The 15,447-nt window shown below is 33.2% G+C and overlaps 1 protein-coding gene across 5 annotated transcripts in view; it reads right to left on the reverse strand.

Annotated features, from left to right (window-relative positions):
* Window positions 1-15,447, reverse strand: part of MCTP2 (multiple C2 and transmembrane domain containing 2) — a 260,840-nt gene that overhangs the window by 50,529 nt on the left and 194,864 nt on the right. The gene's annotated exons all lie outside the window — the stretch shown is intronic.

Raw genomic sequence — 15,447 nt, forward strand, 5'->3', positions numbered from 1 at the left:
ATGGATGTGGCCATTTTCAACAATGAGATGAACCAAATCAGTTCCAATAGAGCAGTAATGAACTGAACCAGCTACACCCAGCAAAAGAACTCTAGGAGATGATTATGAACCACTACACAGAATTCCCAGTCCCTCTATTTTTGTCCACCTGAATTTTGGATTTCCTTCAAAGGCTAATTGTACACTATTAAAAAGTCCGACTCTATTTGTACAGCGAAACAACTGTTTGGACATATATACATATATTGTATTTAATTTAACTCACACTCTAACATATTTAACATGTGTTGGTCAACCTGCCATCTGGGGTGGGGGGAAGGAGGAGAAAAATTGGAACAAAAGGCTTGGCAATTGTCAGTGTTGTAAAATTACCCATGCATATATCTGGTAAATAAAAATTATTAAAATTTAAAAAAGAAAGAAACTAATCCTTTCAGGGAATGATGTTGGTTGTGCTCCCTTTAAGAAACTAATCCTTTCAGATTCCCAGCCCCTCCTAGGTGATGCATTATCAATTCAAGGAGCTAGGACCTTTGATTCACAAATCCTGTCAAAAGTTCCCTTTTGAATTCCAATAGGAGAATAGGCTCTCACAACCCCCACCCAGATCTGAACCAAATTGGAACATCACCCACAGGCCCCTTTAGCTAAATCTCTCTTTATAAAAGAGCCAAACTGGAGTTCTCTCTTTGCAGAGGTTCCTAACTTGGCAACCTTATGCCTGGAATGCCAAGGATCTCTGTCCACTGGAATCATATTTCCGGTGCCCTTTTATCTCTACCTTCACTTTTTACTAACTAGACTTTAACTTTACTTCCAAACCCCATAATAAACCTCCTTTATCAATATTACAAAAAAAAAAAAAGGAAAAGGACCCACATGTACAAATATTTATAGTAGCTCTTTTGTGATAGCAAAAAACTCGAAATTTAAGGGATGCCTATAAAATAAGGAATAGTTGAACAAGTTGTACTATATGAACATATTAGAATATTATTGTACTATAAGAAATGATGAGCAGGTGAATTTCAGAAAAACCTGGAAAGACTTACGTGAACTGATGCTAAGTGAATTGTTCAGAAACAGAAGAACATTGTATATAGTATCAACAATATTGTGCAATGATTAACTATGACTTAGCTCTTTGCACAAATACAATAATCTAAGACAATTCCAAAAGACACATGATCAAAAATGCTATTTATATCTAGAGGAAAAAACCTATGAAGTCTAACTGCATATAAAAGCATAGTACTTCACTTTTTTTGTTATTTTTTCTTTCTCATGGTTTTCCTTTTTGTTCTGGTTCTTCTTTTACAACATGACAACATGACTAAGTATGTTTAACATGATTGTATATAGATAATCTTATATCAGATTGCTTGCTGTCTTGGTTCTGGGAGGAGGGAAGGTACAAAAATTTGAAAAGGATTTGTAGGATTAAAAGTCATACAAAAGTGATTGAAAAGTTTTCCCCTAAATTATTTTTCTTGTTCAGTACTCAACCAAACAACCAAAACATTATTTTATAGAACTATGAAAAAAAATAACAAAGTTCATCTGGAAGAACAAAAAGTCAAGACTATCAAGGAAATTAATGAAAAAAAAAAATACAAAGAATGGTGGCTTAGTAGTACTAAACCTAAGACTATATTATATAGCAGCAGTAATCAAAACCATTTGGTGCTGGCTAAGAAATATAGTAGTGAATCAATGGGATAGATTTGATACACCCAACAAAAATAAAGGCCTATGACAATCTAGTATTTGATAAACCCCCAAACTCCAGCTGCTGGAATACAAACTCACTATTTAACAAAAATTGCTGGTAAAACTGCTATGTCAGAAACCTGGCATAGACCTACATCTCACATCCCATACCAAAAGAAGATCAAAATGGATATATGAGTTGGGCATAAAGAATGATACCATAAACAAATTAGGAGAACAAGGAATAATTTAACAGATCTTTGGAGAAGGTAGAAACTTATGATCAAAGAAGAATTAGAGAACATTATGAAAGGAAAAAGGGGCGATTTTGATTACATTAAAGTTAAAAGGATTTTGCACAAACAAAACTAACAGAAAGAAGATTAAAAGGGAAGTAAAAAGTTGGGGGAAAATCTTTACAGACAATATTTCTGATAAAATTCTCACTTCTAAAATACATAAAGAACTGTGTCAAATCTATAAGAATACAAGTCATTCCCCAATTGATAAATGGTCAAAGGATATGAACAAACAATTTTCAGATGATGACATTAAAGACATTTATAGTTATATGAAAACATGCTCTAAATCGTTATTGATTAGAGAAATAAAAATTAAAACAATTCTGAGGTACCACTTCACACCTCTCAGATTGATTAAGATAACAGGAAAAGATAATGATAAATTTTGGAGGGGATTGGGAAAACTGGGACACTAATACATTGTTAGTGGAGTTGTAAAATGATCCAACAATTCTAAAAAGCAATCTGCAGCTATGCCCAAAGGGTTATAAAATTGCTCATAACTTTTGATTCAGCAGTGCCATTACTGTATGCCAAGGAAATCTTAAAAAAAAGAGGAAAGGACCCACATATGCAAAACATGTCTGTAGCAGCTTTTTGTGGTAGCAAATAATAGGAAAATGACTATCAGTTGGGGAATGGGTGAATATGTTTTGGTACATGAAGGAAATGGAATGTTATTGTTCCATAAAAATGATGAACAAGCTGATTTTACAAAGGCCTGGAAAGATTTACATGAACTGATGCTGTGTGAAACAAGCAGAACTAGGAATATACATTATAGACAATAATAGCAAGAATGTACAATGATCAACTATGAAAGACTTGGTTTTTCTCAGTAGTTTAGTGATCCAAAAAAATCTCAACTGATACCACTGATTTTTACATTTTAGCCTATAACATATTTTTTATATCTTTCATTCAGCCTAGATTAACCTATTATTTTCTAAATGGAAGCAATTTCTAAAAAAAATGATACCATGTTTGAGCAACTAAGTAATCTAAGAATATGTACCTTTGGCTGGAAAATGCCATCTGCAACCAGAGAAAGAATTAAGGAACTAAACATAAATCAGCACATGCTAAGTTTACTTCTATTTTCTGGTGTTTTTTTTTTTTTTTTCTCTGCCATGGTTTTCCCCTTTTGCTCTGATTTTTCTCTCCCAAAATGATTCATAAAGCAATATGTATTAAAAATAAGCTTACTACAATAAAAAAGAAAACTATTTTATATGTAATTGGAAAAATAAAATACCATTAAGTGCAAAAAAAATTTAAATTAAAAAAAATATCTGCTCTCCATGAAACCATATCTCTGTTAATTGTTTTACTTCTTGTCCTTACACTTTTTTTTTTCTGATGTGTAAACTCCAGGATTCTATTCCAGGACTGATGAAACATTGTCAAGTTCTTTTAACTAACATTCTTAAAATAGTAGGGAGAAAGTGATACTATTTTATAGGCTAGCATTCTTTTTTAAGTAGGAGCATTTATAAAGCTTGTATGATTGGACTTTATCTGTTTAATGGCAAAAAAAAGCTCAGAAAATTCTTCACTTACAAAGATTCTATATCATCCATCCAATCAGTTTACAGCTAATTTAGCAAACTAGTTATAAAATTTTTTTCTCCTTCCTGTTTTTCTTTTTTATACCAGAAAAGGTAACAGAGAGTAAAATAGCAATTTTCTAGTTATTATCAGTCCTTTGCCAGCCAATCAGGAGCTAGTATCTGAAGCCTGCTGTTGTGTTTCCTTTCCCTCACACAAATCCCACAGTGTTGACTTTCCCACTCCCTATTTCCTCTTCAGTTCTACTTTTAACTTCTCCAGTTAGGTCCCTCAAATTGTAACTATTCAAGGACTTAAATTAGTACATCATCTGATAATCTGATATTGTATGATAATCAGTGAAGTTAAATTAAAAAAAAAAAAAACTTCACAAACTCCTCTTTACTCTTAGTTAAATAACCAAGAGGTTTTATAAAATAATTCTGTAGTTTTAAAATTTTTATGTGATTTATATGAAAAAAGAACTTTAAAAATTGATAGATATTTCAATATAATAATTTTAAAATAATCTCACATATTTCTTCTTTTATAAACATTATTCTGAGGAGAGATATGAGAGATCAACAAAGGAGTTCATGAAATAAAAGGTTTAAAACTTCTCTACTACACTGAAAAATACTCGTTTAATCAAATCTCTTCCCTGATAAGGTATATACTGAAATGATTTTCAACTGATAATCTTTACTAGACAGTGTGGCATGGGAAGCATGATAATTCAAGTTCAAATTGACAGCTTTCAAGTATCACTCCTGACCATTAAGTGATAACCCAAAATATTAAAGGATATTTCTGAATATTGAAGAATATTTCAGATTCTGGAGATCCAACAAATCAGTAGGAGAAGGAGGTGAGATTTTCTCATATAGGCTACAATACTAAAATGAAATCATATGGGATCATGTTTACTGAAATATAGTTCAACAAAGATTCTAAAAAGTATGCCAACCCAAACTTCAAATAATATATTTTAAAACACATTCCTAGCTTATAATAATTAGTTTCTATATATTGTTTTGTATGAGATATGATTATAAAACAATGAAAGTGATTTATATAAGCCACAGTAAAAATCTTTTTCACTGATTCTTGTACTTCTAAATATAACTGTAAAATATGTAGAATACAGGCATGGAATTCACTAAAAGATCAAAGAATCAAAGAGCCATACATTTAGAGTTAGAAGCTTGTCCATTCTCTTTACTTTACATTACAGAAAACTGAGGTCCAAAATAGTTGAGTAGCTTATCAATCACTCAGATCATAGAAACAATAAATAGCAGAACTGTGATCTGGACTAAAGAATACAAATATGATTTGTTTACATTTTTTCCTTATAATTATTCTATTAATGTGAAGTAGTTTCATGCTATATAATGATTGGATCAGTTAAAAGTAAACAAAACTAAAAACACATGAAAATAGGCTAGAAAAAGAATAAGAGAAATGCTTTTCTATCATTGGGAGCCAAGATGGTGGAAAAGGCACATGTGACTTTCTAAGCTCCTCTCATACCCTCATTACAAATTTTAAAAATCAGCCTCAAAAATAGTGCTTGACTGGTAAAATTCATGAAGATTGGAAGTACAACAACTTACCAGCAGAAAATAATCTGGAAGATCACTAGAAAAGGTTTGTTCTGAGAGGGGAGAAAAGACTAGAACAGGCAGGAATAGAACCAGGAGTGTGGGTGGCCTCCATGGTTGGAAGGTTTACATAGAGCTCTCTGCCATACGCTGACTGCTTTGCTTTGGTTGCAGAGTAGTGGACTAGCAGAGAAATTAGAGCCTAGGGTAGAGGGTACTCTGAAGGATGCCAGAGCCTAACAGGATCTGGCTGTGCCCACCCCAGACCAGAAGTGACTCAGTGCAGACCATAACACAGCTCTGCAGCAGCATTCTGCAGCTAGGGGCTCTCATGGGGGCAGTCACAAATCTGCATTGGCTGGGCACATCCCAGGGCAGCTTCTAATTTTCACAGTGAGGGGCTTGGCTTGGGCAGTGGAATTTCCCCAGCTCAACTACACTCCCCAGACAGAGACTCCTCCTGTGCTGTGAGGGATAGGGCAACTGGTAATACTCAAAGCCAGCTTTTGCCGAGGTAGTGATACTTTCTCTGCTCAGGCTCTAGCCCCAAGACAGTTGCTAATACTCACAGCAGCGCTCCTCCCAGGGCACTTCCACCACTTGGCCTGTGGGACCCAGGCCTGAGTCAGAGTCACTTCAAGGGTAGAGCTCTTCCCAGAGCATCCCTGCTCTTTGCAGCCCATAGACAGGAGAGCTACTGTATATAGCTACTGTATATATATATATATATATATATATATATATATATATATATATATATGTATGTATCCCTGCTCTGCAGAGGAAGCTGGTAACCTCCTTGCCCTGAACACAGACCCTGAAGGCTTTTAAAAAAATGAGTAAAAAAAAATCAAAAGGACTATCAATAGCTTCTATACAGAAAGAGAGCAGGTTTTCAACCACAAGGAGACTAATAGCAGACAGTCTCCAGACAATATCCCAAAGGGGGATCTAATCTGGTCCCCAACACAAAAGGTTCTCCTAGAAGAAACTATAAAAAATTCTTAAAAGAGAACTAGAGGAAAAATGGGGAAAGGAAACAGAAGCTATACAAGAGAGCAACAACTTCCTGAAATATGAATAAGAAAAAGTAAAGAACTCCCAGGAATGTAGGATTTGTGAGTTGGAAAAGATAAAGAACTCCCAAGAAAATAGTATTTGTGAATTGGAAAAAGAAAATAACTCAGTTTAAAAAAAAAGAAAATCAGTGAAATGGAAAAAAAAATCCATATAGCAAAACAACTCATTTAAAAACTCAATTGGACATATACAAAAAGAAGTTAAAAAAAAAAAAAGCTAATGAAGAAAATAACTCATTAAAAATCAGACTGAACAAATAGAACCGAATGATTCATTAAGACATCAGAATCAATCAAGCAAAACCCAAAAAATGAAAAACTAGGAAAAAGTGTTAAATATCTACTTGGAAAAAACAACACTCCTGTAAAATAAATCTAGAAGAGATAATCTGAGGATTATTGGACTTCCCAAAAATTATGATGAAAAAAAGAGCCTAGATACTATTTTACAGAAAATCATCAAAGAGAACTGCCCAGATGTAATAGAATCAGAAGGTAAAATAGGCATTGAAAGAATTCATCAAATACTTTCTGAAAAAGACCCTAAAATAAAAACTCCAAGGAATATTGTGGCAAAATTTCAGAACTATCAAACTAAGGAAAAATATTACAAGCAGCTAGAAAAAAAACCATGCAAATACCGAGGTGCCACAATAAGGATCACTCAAGATCTGGCTGCTTCCACATTAAAGGATCGAAAGGCCTGGATAAAGGCAAACGAATTTGAAATGCAGCCAAGAATAAACTACCTAGCTAAGCTGAGCATTTTCTTCCATGGAAGAAGATAAGCATTTAATGAAAAAGATGAATTCCATTTATTTTTAAGGAAAAAAAAAACAGATCTAAAAAAAAAATAGCACTCAAGAAAAGCAGAAAAAGGTAAAAAGAACTCTTGAGAACTGTATTTCTATTGTGGATATACATAAACAGTACATGTATAATTTGATTTTACTGATATAACATAAAAAGGGGAAGTAGAAATGGAAAGGGGATAGTGCCGAAAAAGGGAAAAGGGGAGATAAAAAGAGGGAAACTACATCCCATGAAGAGGCAAAGGAAAACTATCGTATCTGAGGGAATTTAGAGAGGGGGAGGAATATTGTATGAATCTTACTCTCATTAGAGTTGGCTCAAAGAGAAAATAATCGACATATTTGTTTTACAGAGAAACTTCTTTCACCTCATTAAAGAGTGGGAGAGGAAAAGGAAAAAGGAAAAGAGTAATAATGGAAGGGTACAAGAAAGAGGAAAGGATTCAAAGGGGGGAAGAAGGGATCCTAAAGAGGGAGAGATGCATGATGTAAATAGTGCCCTTAAGTTTAATACTGGAAAAGAGGGTAAAGGGAGGCAAGAAAAAGAAAAGCATAATATGGGGATGATAAGATGGCAGAAAATAGAGAATTAGTCATTTTAACCATAAATGTGAATGGGATGAACTCTCCCATAAAGCAGAGGTGGATAGCAGACTGGATCAAAAGTCAGAAAACTACAATATGTTGTCTGCAGTAAACACATTTAAAGCAGGGAGATACATGCAGAGTAAAGGTAAAAGGCTGGAGCAGAATCTATTATGCTTTAGGTAAAATAAAAAAAGCAGGGGTAGCCATCCTCATCTCAGATCAAGCAAAAGCAAAAATTGATCTAATTAAAATAGATAAGGAAGGAAACTATATCCTGCTAAAGGGTAGCATAGACAATGAAGCAATATCAATACTAAACATATATGCACCAAGTGGTATACTATCTAACTTCCTAAAGAAGAAGTTAAGAGAGTTGCAAGAAGAAATAGACAGCAAAACTCTAATAGTAGGAGATCTCAACCTTGCACTCCCAGAATTAGATAAATCAAACCACAAAACAAATAAGAAAGAAAATAAGGAGGCAAATAGAATATTAGAAAAATTAAGTATGATAAATCTTTGGAGAAAACTAAATGGTGACAGAAAGGAGTATAATTTCTTCTCAGCAGTTCATGTAACCTATACAAAAATTGACCACATATTAGGACATAAAGACCTCAAAATTAAATGCAGGAAGGCAGAAATAGTAAATGCTTTCTTTTCAGATCATGATGCAATAAAAACTACATTCAACAAAAAGTTGGGTAAGTAGGGGTAAGTAAACTAAAAATAAATTAGAAATTAAATAATCTCATTTTAAAGAATGATTGGATGAAACAGCAAATTATAGACACAATTAATAATTTGACTCAAGATAATGACAATGATGAGACATCAACAAAAATTTGTAGGATGCAGCCAAAGTGGTAATAAGGGGAAATTTTATATCTTTAGAGGCTTACTTGAATAAAATAGAGAAAGAGAAGATCAATGAATTGGGCTTACAACTTAAAAAGATAGAAAAAGACCAAATTAAAACCCCCAAATCAAATACTAAACTTGAAATTCTAAAATTAAAAGGAGAAATTAATAATATTGAAAGTGAAAAGAAAAAGTATTGAATTAATAAATAAAACTAAGAGTTGCTTTTATGAAAAAACCAATAAGATAGGTAAGCCTTTGGTAAATCTGATCAGCAAAAGGAAAGAGGAAAATCAAATTGTTAGTCTTAAAAATGAAAATGGAGAACTTTCCACCAAATGAAGAGGAAATTAGAGCAATAATAAGTAATTCTGTGCCCAAGTTTATGCCAATAAATTTGATAACCTAAGTGAAATGGATGACTACCTCCAAAAATATAGGCTTCCCAGATTAACAGAGAAGGAAGTAAATTGCTTAAATAGTCCCCTTTCAGAAAAAAAGAAATAGAATGAGCCATTAATCAACTCCCTAAGAAAAAATCTCCAGGACCAGATGGATTTACATGTCAATTCTACCAAACATTTAAGGAACAATTATCCCCAAAGCTATATAAACTATTTCATAAAATAGGGAATGAAGGAGTCTTATAAAATTCTTTTTATGACACAGACATGGTACTGATACCTAAACCAGGTAGGTTGAAAACTGAGAAAGAAAACTATAGACCAATCTCCCTAATGAATATTGATGCTAAAATCTTAAATAAGATATTAGCAAAAAGGCTATAGAAAATCATCCCCAGGATAATACAGCATGATCAAGTGGGATTTATACCAGAAATGCAGGGCTGGTTCAATATTAGGAAAACTATCAGTATAATTGGCCATATTAATAACCAAATTATCAAAAATCATATGATCATCTCAATAGATGAGGAAAAAGCATTTGATAAAATCCAACATCCATTACTATTAAAAAACATTTGAGAGTACAGGAATAGATGGACTTTTCCTTAAAATAATCAGTAGCATCTATTTAAAACCATATGTAAGTATCATATATAATGGGGGTAAACTGGAACTATTCCCAATAAGATCAGGAGTGGAACAAGGATGCCCACTATCACCATTACTATTCAATATTGTATTAGAAATGCTAGCTTTGGCAATATGAGTTGAGAAAGAGATTAAAAGAATTAGAGTAGGTAATGAGGAAACCAAATTATCACTCTTTGCTGATGATAAGATGGTATACATAGAGAACCCCAGAAATTCTACTAAAAAGCTACTAGAAATAATCCACACCTTGAGCAAAGTTGCAGGATACAAAATAAACCCACATAAGTCATCAGCATTCTTATATATCATTAACAAAATCCCAGTAGTTAGAGTTACAAAGAGAAATTCCATTGTAAAGTAACTACTGATAGTATAAAATATTTAGGAATCTATCTGCCAAGGGAAAATCAGGAACTACATGAGCAAAACTACAAAACACTTTCCAGACAAATAAAGTCATATTTAACCAATTGGAAAAATATTAAGTCCTCTTGGATAGGGTGAGCAAATATAACAAAGACGACAATACTATCTAAAGTAATATATTTATTTAGTGCTATACCAATCAGACTTCCAAAAAACTATTTTAATGACCTAGAAAAAATAAAAACAAAGTTCATATGGAAAAAAAAGGTCAAGAATTTCAAGGGAATTAATAAAAAAAAATCAAATGAAGGTGGCCAGATCTAAAATTATATTATAAAGCAGCAGTTACCAAAATTATTTTGGTATTGGCTAAGAAATAGACTAGTTGATCAGTGGAATAAGTTAGGTTCAAAGGACAAAATAATCAATAACTCTAATAACCTATTGTTTGACAAACCCTTGCTCCCCCCCACCCTACATTGAGAAGGCAAGCAGTATAGTAGCCATTATACATATGAAGTCATATAAAATATTTTTTCATATGAGCAATGATGCCCCTCCCACAAAAGGCCATAAAATTTAAAAAAGCTTTAATCAAAAATATGCACTTGTGGTTCATCAGCTCACACTATTTCTCTCTGGAAATGAATAGCATTTTCCATCTTTTGTCTTTTGGAATTGTCACAGATTATCATATTGATCACAAATCTTTCACAACTGGTTAATTTTTCTATTGCTATATACAATGTTCTCTCTTATTCTGCTTACTTCACTTTATAAGAGTTCACATATATCTTCCCATGTCGTGCTGTAAGAAATGCTAAAGGAGATGGTTTCAGAAAAACATGGGAAGATATATGTGAACTGTTATAAAGTTGTCTGCTGTGTTTGGGGCTCCCAGCAATGTTCTGTTTCTCAAGAGTTATCATCACACTAGCTATTTGTTGTAGCCTTAAAAAACTTGTGTACCATGGAGGTAGGGTCTCCATCACACTGGGAAGAGGGAAGAAGGACTTGAATAATGAATTGGGTTTTGTTTCAAGCTTGTGTGTGGCTCATTGAGTTGGCTAGTAAAATTCTGCTGCTAGTAGTGTGAAAGGTGAGAGAGGGGTGCTAAATGAACTCGGAATAAGTGTCAATTCATTTTTACTCTTTTAATCTTCTTTCAGAACAGCATATTCTAACCCTTGTAGACCACTGAAGTTGCTTTATGTTTGGTATATGATTCTATTTGGAGAGATTAGATGTTTGAGATGTTGTAAGGATTAAAGAAAATTTTCTACTCCATCTTGCTATTCACATGGAGCTGGAAACCCCAGGGCATACAAAAATTAAACAGACTTTTCCTTTATGGAACTTAAATTCTATCAAAATTATTTCAATTATAAAGAAGCAGCCTCTATCATGATGACAAAGGAAATAGTTGAAGACTTGAAGATGATTCATGAAATATGCTTTGTAAACCACAAGCAAAGTAGCAGTGTTATTGGTGGGTGTGGAAAAGTGAAAATGAAATAATAATAAGTGTATTTAGATAAAGAACAAGCAAAATACTAAAACCTTTGGATAGCTTCTTAAAATGTCATTGTTTTCAGGCAGTCATACTAAAGGCTTGCTAACAATTAAAGTGCAGTAGTCTGGCACATGATTAATCATATACATGATCACTATATCCTGTATAATAGTATATAAATAAGAAGACAATAGAGATATGCTTTAGAAGCTATCTGAAAATATGGATTCCAAACTTCCATGAGAAAAAAACAAAGTGAAGGGTAACAAGAAAATTATGGTAACCTTTACATTAGAGAGTACTCCTACGTATTGGATCAAAAGCCAATTAAACAAAGGAAAATAGGCCATAAAATAAAGGCAGCTGACCTTTTCTGATGGATGAATTTGGCACAGTAAAACAATAGTTAGAGAATCATAATATTGCAGAAGGGTTTTGTGGGATTTTCAAAGTATTTATTTTTGAGAAAGCTCTAACCCACTACTCCTAAATTCTTTCTACTTCCAAAATACAACCAAGAAATTTTATAAAAACATAATAACACAAATTTAACATGTTCCAACCAAAATCACCACCTTTGCTCCATAATTTCTTCTTTCTTTTGACTTTCCAATTTTTACCATTAATATCTACCATTTCCAGTCAACCATCATAAAAACACTTCTGTGTTTCTTTGAGGTTTTTTTAATCCCTTTTTACTCATATTCATTCACATTTTATCAATTTTATCTCCCAAAGCTTTCTCATAGGCTTTCTCTACTTTCTAGTACAAATTATTGTTGCTATCAGTCTAAACCAATTACAATTACAAAAATTTCTTACCCAGTATCCCTATGTCTAGTCACTAATTTTTCCAATCTATCCTTTTTGTGATTGTCATAAAAATCTATTTTATGGAAGAATATAATCATATCACTCCCTAACCTTTATTGATTCCATGGTGATTGTCATATAAAATCAAAACTTTTTTCCTGGCACTCAAGCCCTCTAATAACCTGGCATCATACTATTTTGTTCTTGTGTTATACTATGTTCTGTAATATATTATAGCTTTTATTTACAAGTTATATGCATGGGCAATTTTTCATCATTTAAAATTGCAAAACCTTTTGGTCCAATTTTTCCCCTCCCCCAGATGGCAGATAGGCCAATACATGTTAAATATATTAAAGTATATTTAAAAACAATATGTTATATATATCCATACAGTTATTTCGCTGCACAAGAAGAATTGGACTTTGAAATAATATACACTTAACCCTGTGAAGGAAATAAAAAATGCAGGCAGACAAAAATAGAGGTATTGGAGATAGGTGTAGCTGGTTCTATTCATTATTGAACAAATGGAATTGATTTGGTTCATCTCATTGCTGAAGAGAGCCATGTCCATCAGAATTGATCCTCATGTAGTATTGTTATTGAAGTATATAATGATCTCCTGATCTTGCTCATTTCACTTAGCAGCAGTTCATGTAAATCTCTCTAGGCCTTTCTGAAATCATCTTGCAGGTCAGTTCTTATAAAACAATAAAAGAATATTGTACTTTCTAATATAATTATTGGTACAATTCATTTTAGGGAAGAAAAGATGTCATAATTTCTCTAGATGTTCCCAGGGGACTCATGAAATGCTTTGCACATAGTAGGTGCTTGTGCTTAATAAATATATGCTGAATTGCAGTGAATATAATAAAGTCAGTGACAGTTGATTTTGAAAATGCCTTATGTTGATAAATATATCACATGCAAAGATACTAAGCCAAAAAAAAGGAATAAGGATGGAGACTATGATTTCTTTGGCACAGAAGGCTCATTCCTTGGTGAAGGAATGCCCTCTACCAATCTAGGTGATCCTACTCTGAAAATTTTTTGTCTTAACCCTAGACACTAGAACATTAATAGGTCAAGGTATTAACTCAGGGTCACATAGCCTACTATTATAGCAGAGGTTAGGGCTGCCTGACTCCAAAGTTCCCTCTACCTTCAGTATGATATACTCTCATACTAATGATGTATTTTTTTAAATCTGATTATAAAATGAGGCAGACATATACTACTTTAATAAAATCTAAATATGTAAAAAGTAGTTCACATCAAGAAATAATCCTTATAAAGAATGTACTATGGAGTTAGTTTAACTTGTTTGTGTCATTAGTAAGTTTAAAACATAATTGATTTACTAAGATTTAATTTGAAACACATGATGATGGTGATGATAATGATGATAGATAATCACCATGCTAATTCTTATGGGAATTTATCATAAATCAAAGTATATCTGCCTAAGCATATGGCAAATAATTGGGCAGCTCTGGAGGAAGCTTAAGAGCCCAATAATTTCAATATATTAGCCATTTAGGAAAGTTAAATATCCTTATTTTATTAAACCTGTACAAATTTTCTAATAAAATTAGGGTCTTACTTCATATTTGTTTCACCTTCACAGTTCTCGTACTTCCCCCTTTCTTTCTAGCTTCAAAGGCAAATTTACAATTCATTGACTATTTAGCTTATCAACTTTTATGCTTGAAATATCAAGTTAGGTGCTGTGAAAAATAGAGAAGAGAATATAACATTATTAAATACCTTCTAGTTTACAATCCTGTCAAGGAGATAAGGGTATGACAAGTTTACATGTTCATAAAATATTCAAAAAATTTAAGAAAGTCACAGAGATAAATAAAGCAGCCATGATTAAGTGGCAAAATATTACACAAATAATCATAACTGTTATGGGAGTGGGGCAGGAGAAAAAGTATCTCTAGCAGGATTAATGAGAAAGTTTTAAAGTAGATACTCTTAGTTGGGTCTTAAAGGGCATAGTGGATTTCAATAGGTAGATGGGAAGGCGGAGCACATTCTGGGCAAATATCCCAGAGAAGATATTATACCAAGGCAGTTTGGAGTTGAAGGGTTTGTGGGGAAATAGGAGAATGTAAGACTGTAATGACTGGGTTGGCTCAGACTGAAAACTGCCAGACAGTTAGGCGGAGGATCTTCTACTTTATTCTGGAGGAAATAGAGAGTCAATGAAGTTTTGGGTAACATAATCATGACAGTGTTTGCATAGTGGAATAGGAAGTAGAAAAATTAAAAACTGTACACTGAAAGACCATGTAGAAATGCAATGAAGCAGTACAGGTATAAAGTAGAAAAGTTATAGAGTTAGGTGGTAGTTCAAGGGAAGGAAAAGGAAAGGGTAGATGGGATATTATAAAAAAAAATAACTGACAAGTATTTCTTACTGATTGAATATGGTACAGGAAAAGTGAAAGGAAAAAAAAATAATGTATTAGAGATTATTGCAAGTCAGTGAGTTTAGACTGGAGATCAGTGGCACCATTAACAGATCTAAAGAGATTATACTTTGTGGTAGCAAAGTGGAAAATAAATATCATCAGCATTATTTCTATTTCCATAGTACTTCATATTGCAGGTTTTCTTACAAAATCTTGTAGGACAGTACAAGCATTAGTATTTTCTTTTTATAAATGAGGAAACTAAGGTAAGTAACTTCCTTATGGTTATAGTTATGCAGTGTCAGAGCTGAGATGATTATGAGTTAAATTTTAGACATGTTTGTTTAAGATGAAAACAACATGCAATTGTGACAGTAGCGATTCCTCAAAGAAGAGGGTTCATGGTGGCGCAGTGGATAGAGCACCAGCCTTGAATTCAGGAGGACCCGAGTTCAAATCTGGTCTCAAACACTTAACACTTCCTAGCTGTGTGACCCTGGGCAAGTCACTTAACCCCAGCCTCGGGGGGGAGGGGGGGGAGAAGAGGGTTTATATAGAGAAAAGAATACAAAGGAACAGTTTGTGAAGGATGTCACCCTTGAAGGACTAGAAGAAAAAAAAAGGAGTTAGTTCAAGAGACAGAAGGAACAATCCTAGCAATAGGGAGAAAATAAGATTAGTTTAGAACCATAGTAGCTAAGAGAGGAGAGAGTTTGAAGGAGGACATGAGAACTCAGAAATTTCATTGAAATTGACAGTGAGGATGT

The sequence above is a fragment of the Sminthopsis crassicaudata genome, chromosome 2 (genome assembly GCF_048593235.1).
Source record: "Sminthopsis crassicaudata isolate SCR6 chromosome 2, ASM4859323v1, whole genome shotgun sequence".
Lineage (NCBI taxonomy): Eukaryota > Metazoa > Chordata > Mammalia > Dasyuromorphia > Dasyuridae > Sminthopsis > Sminthopsis crassicaudata.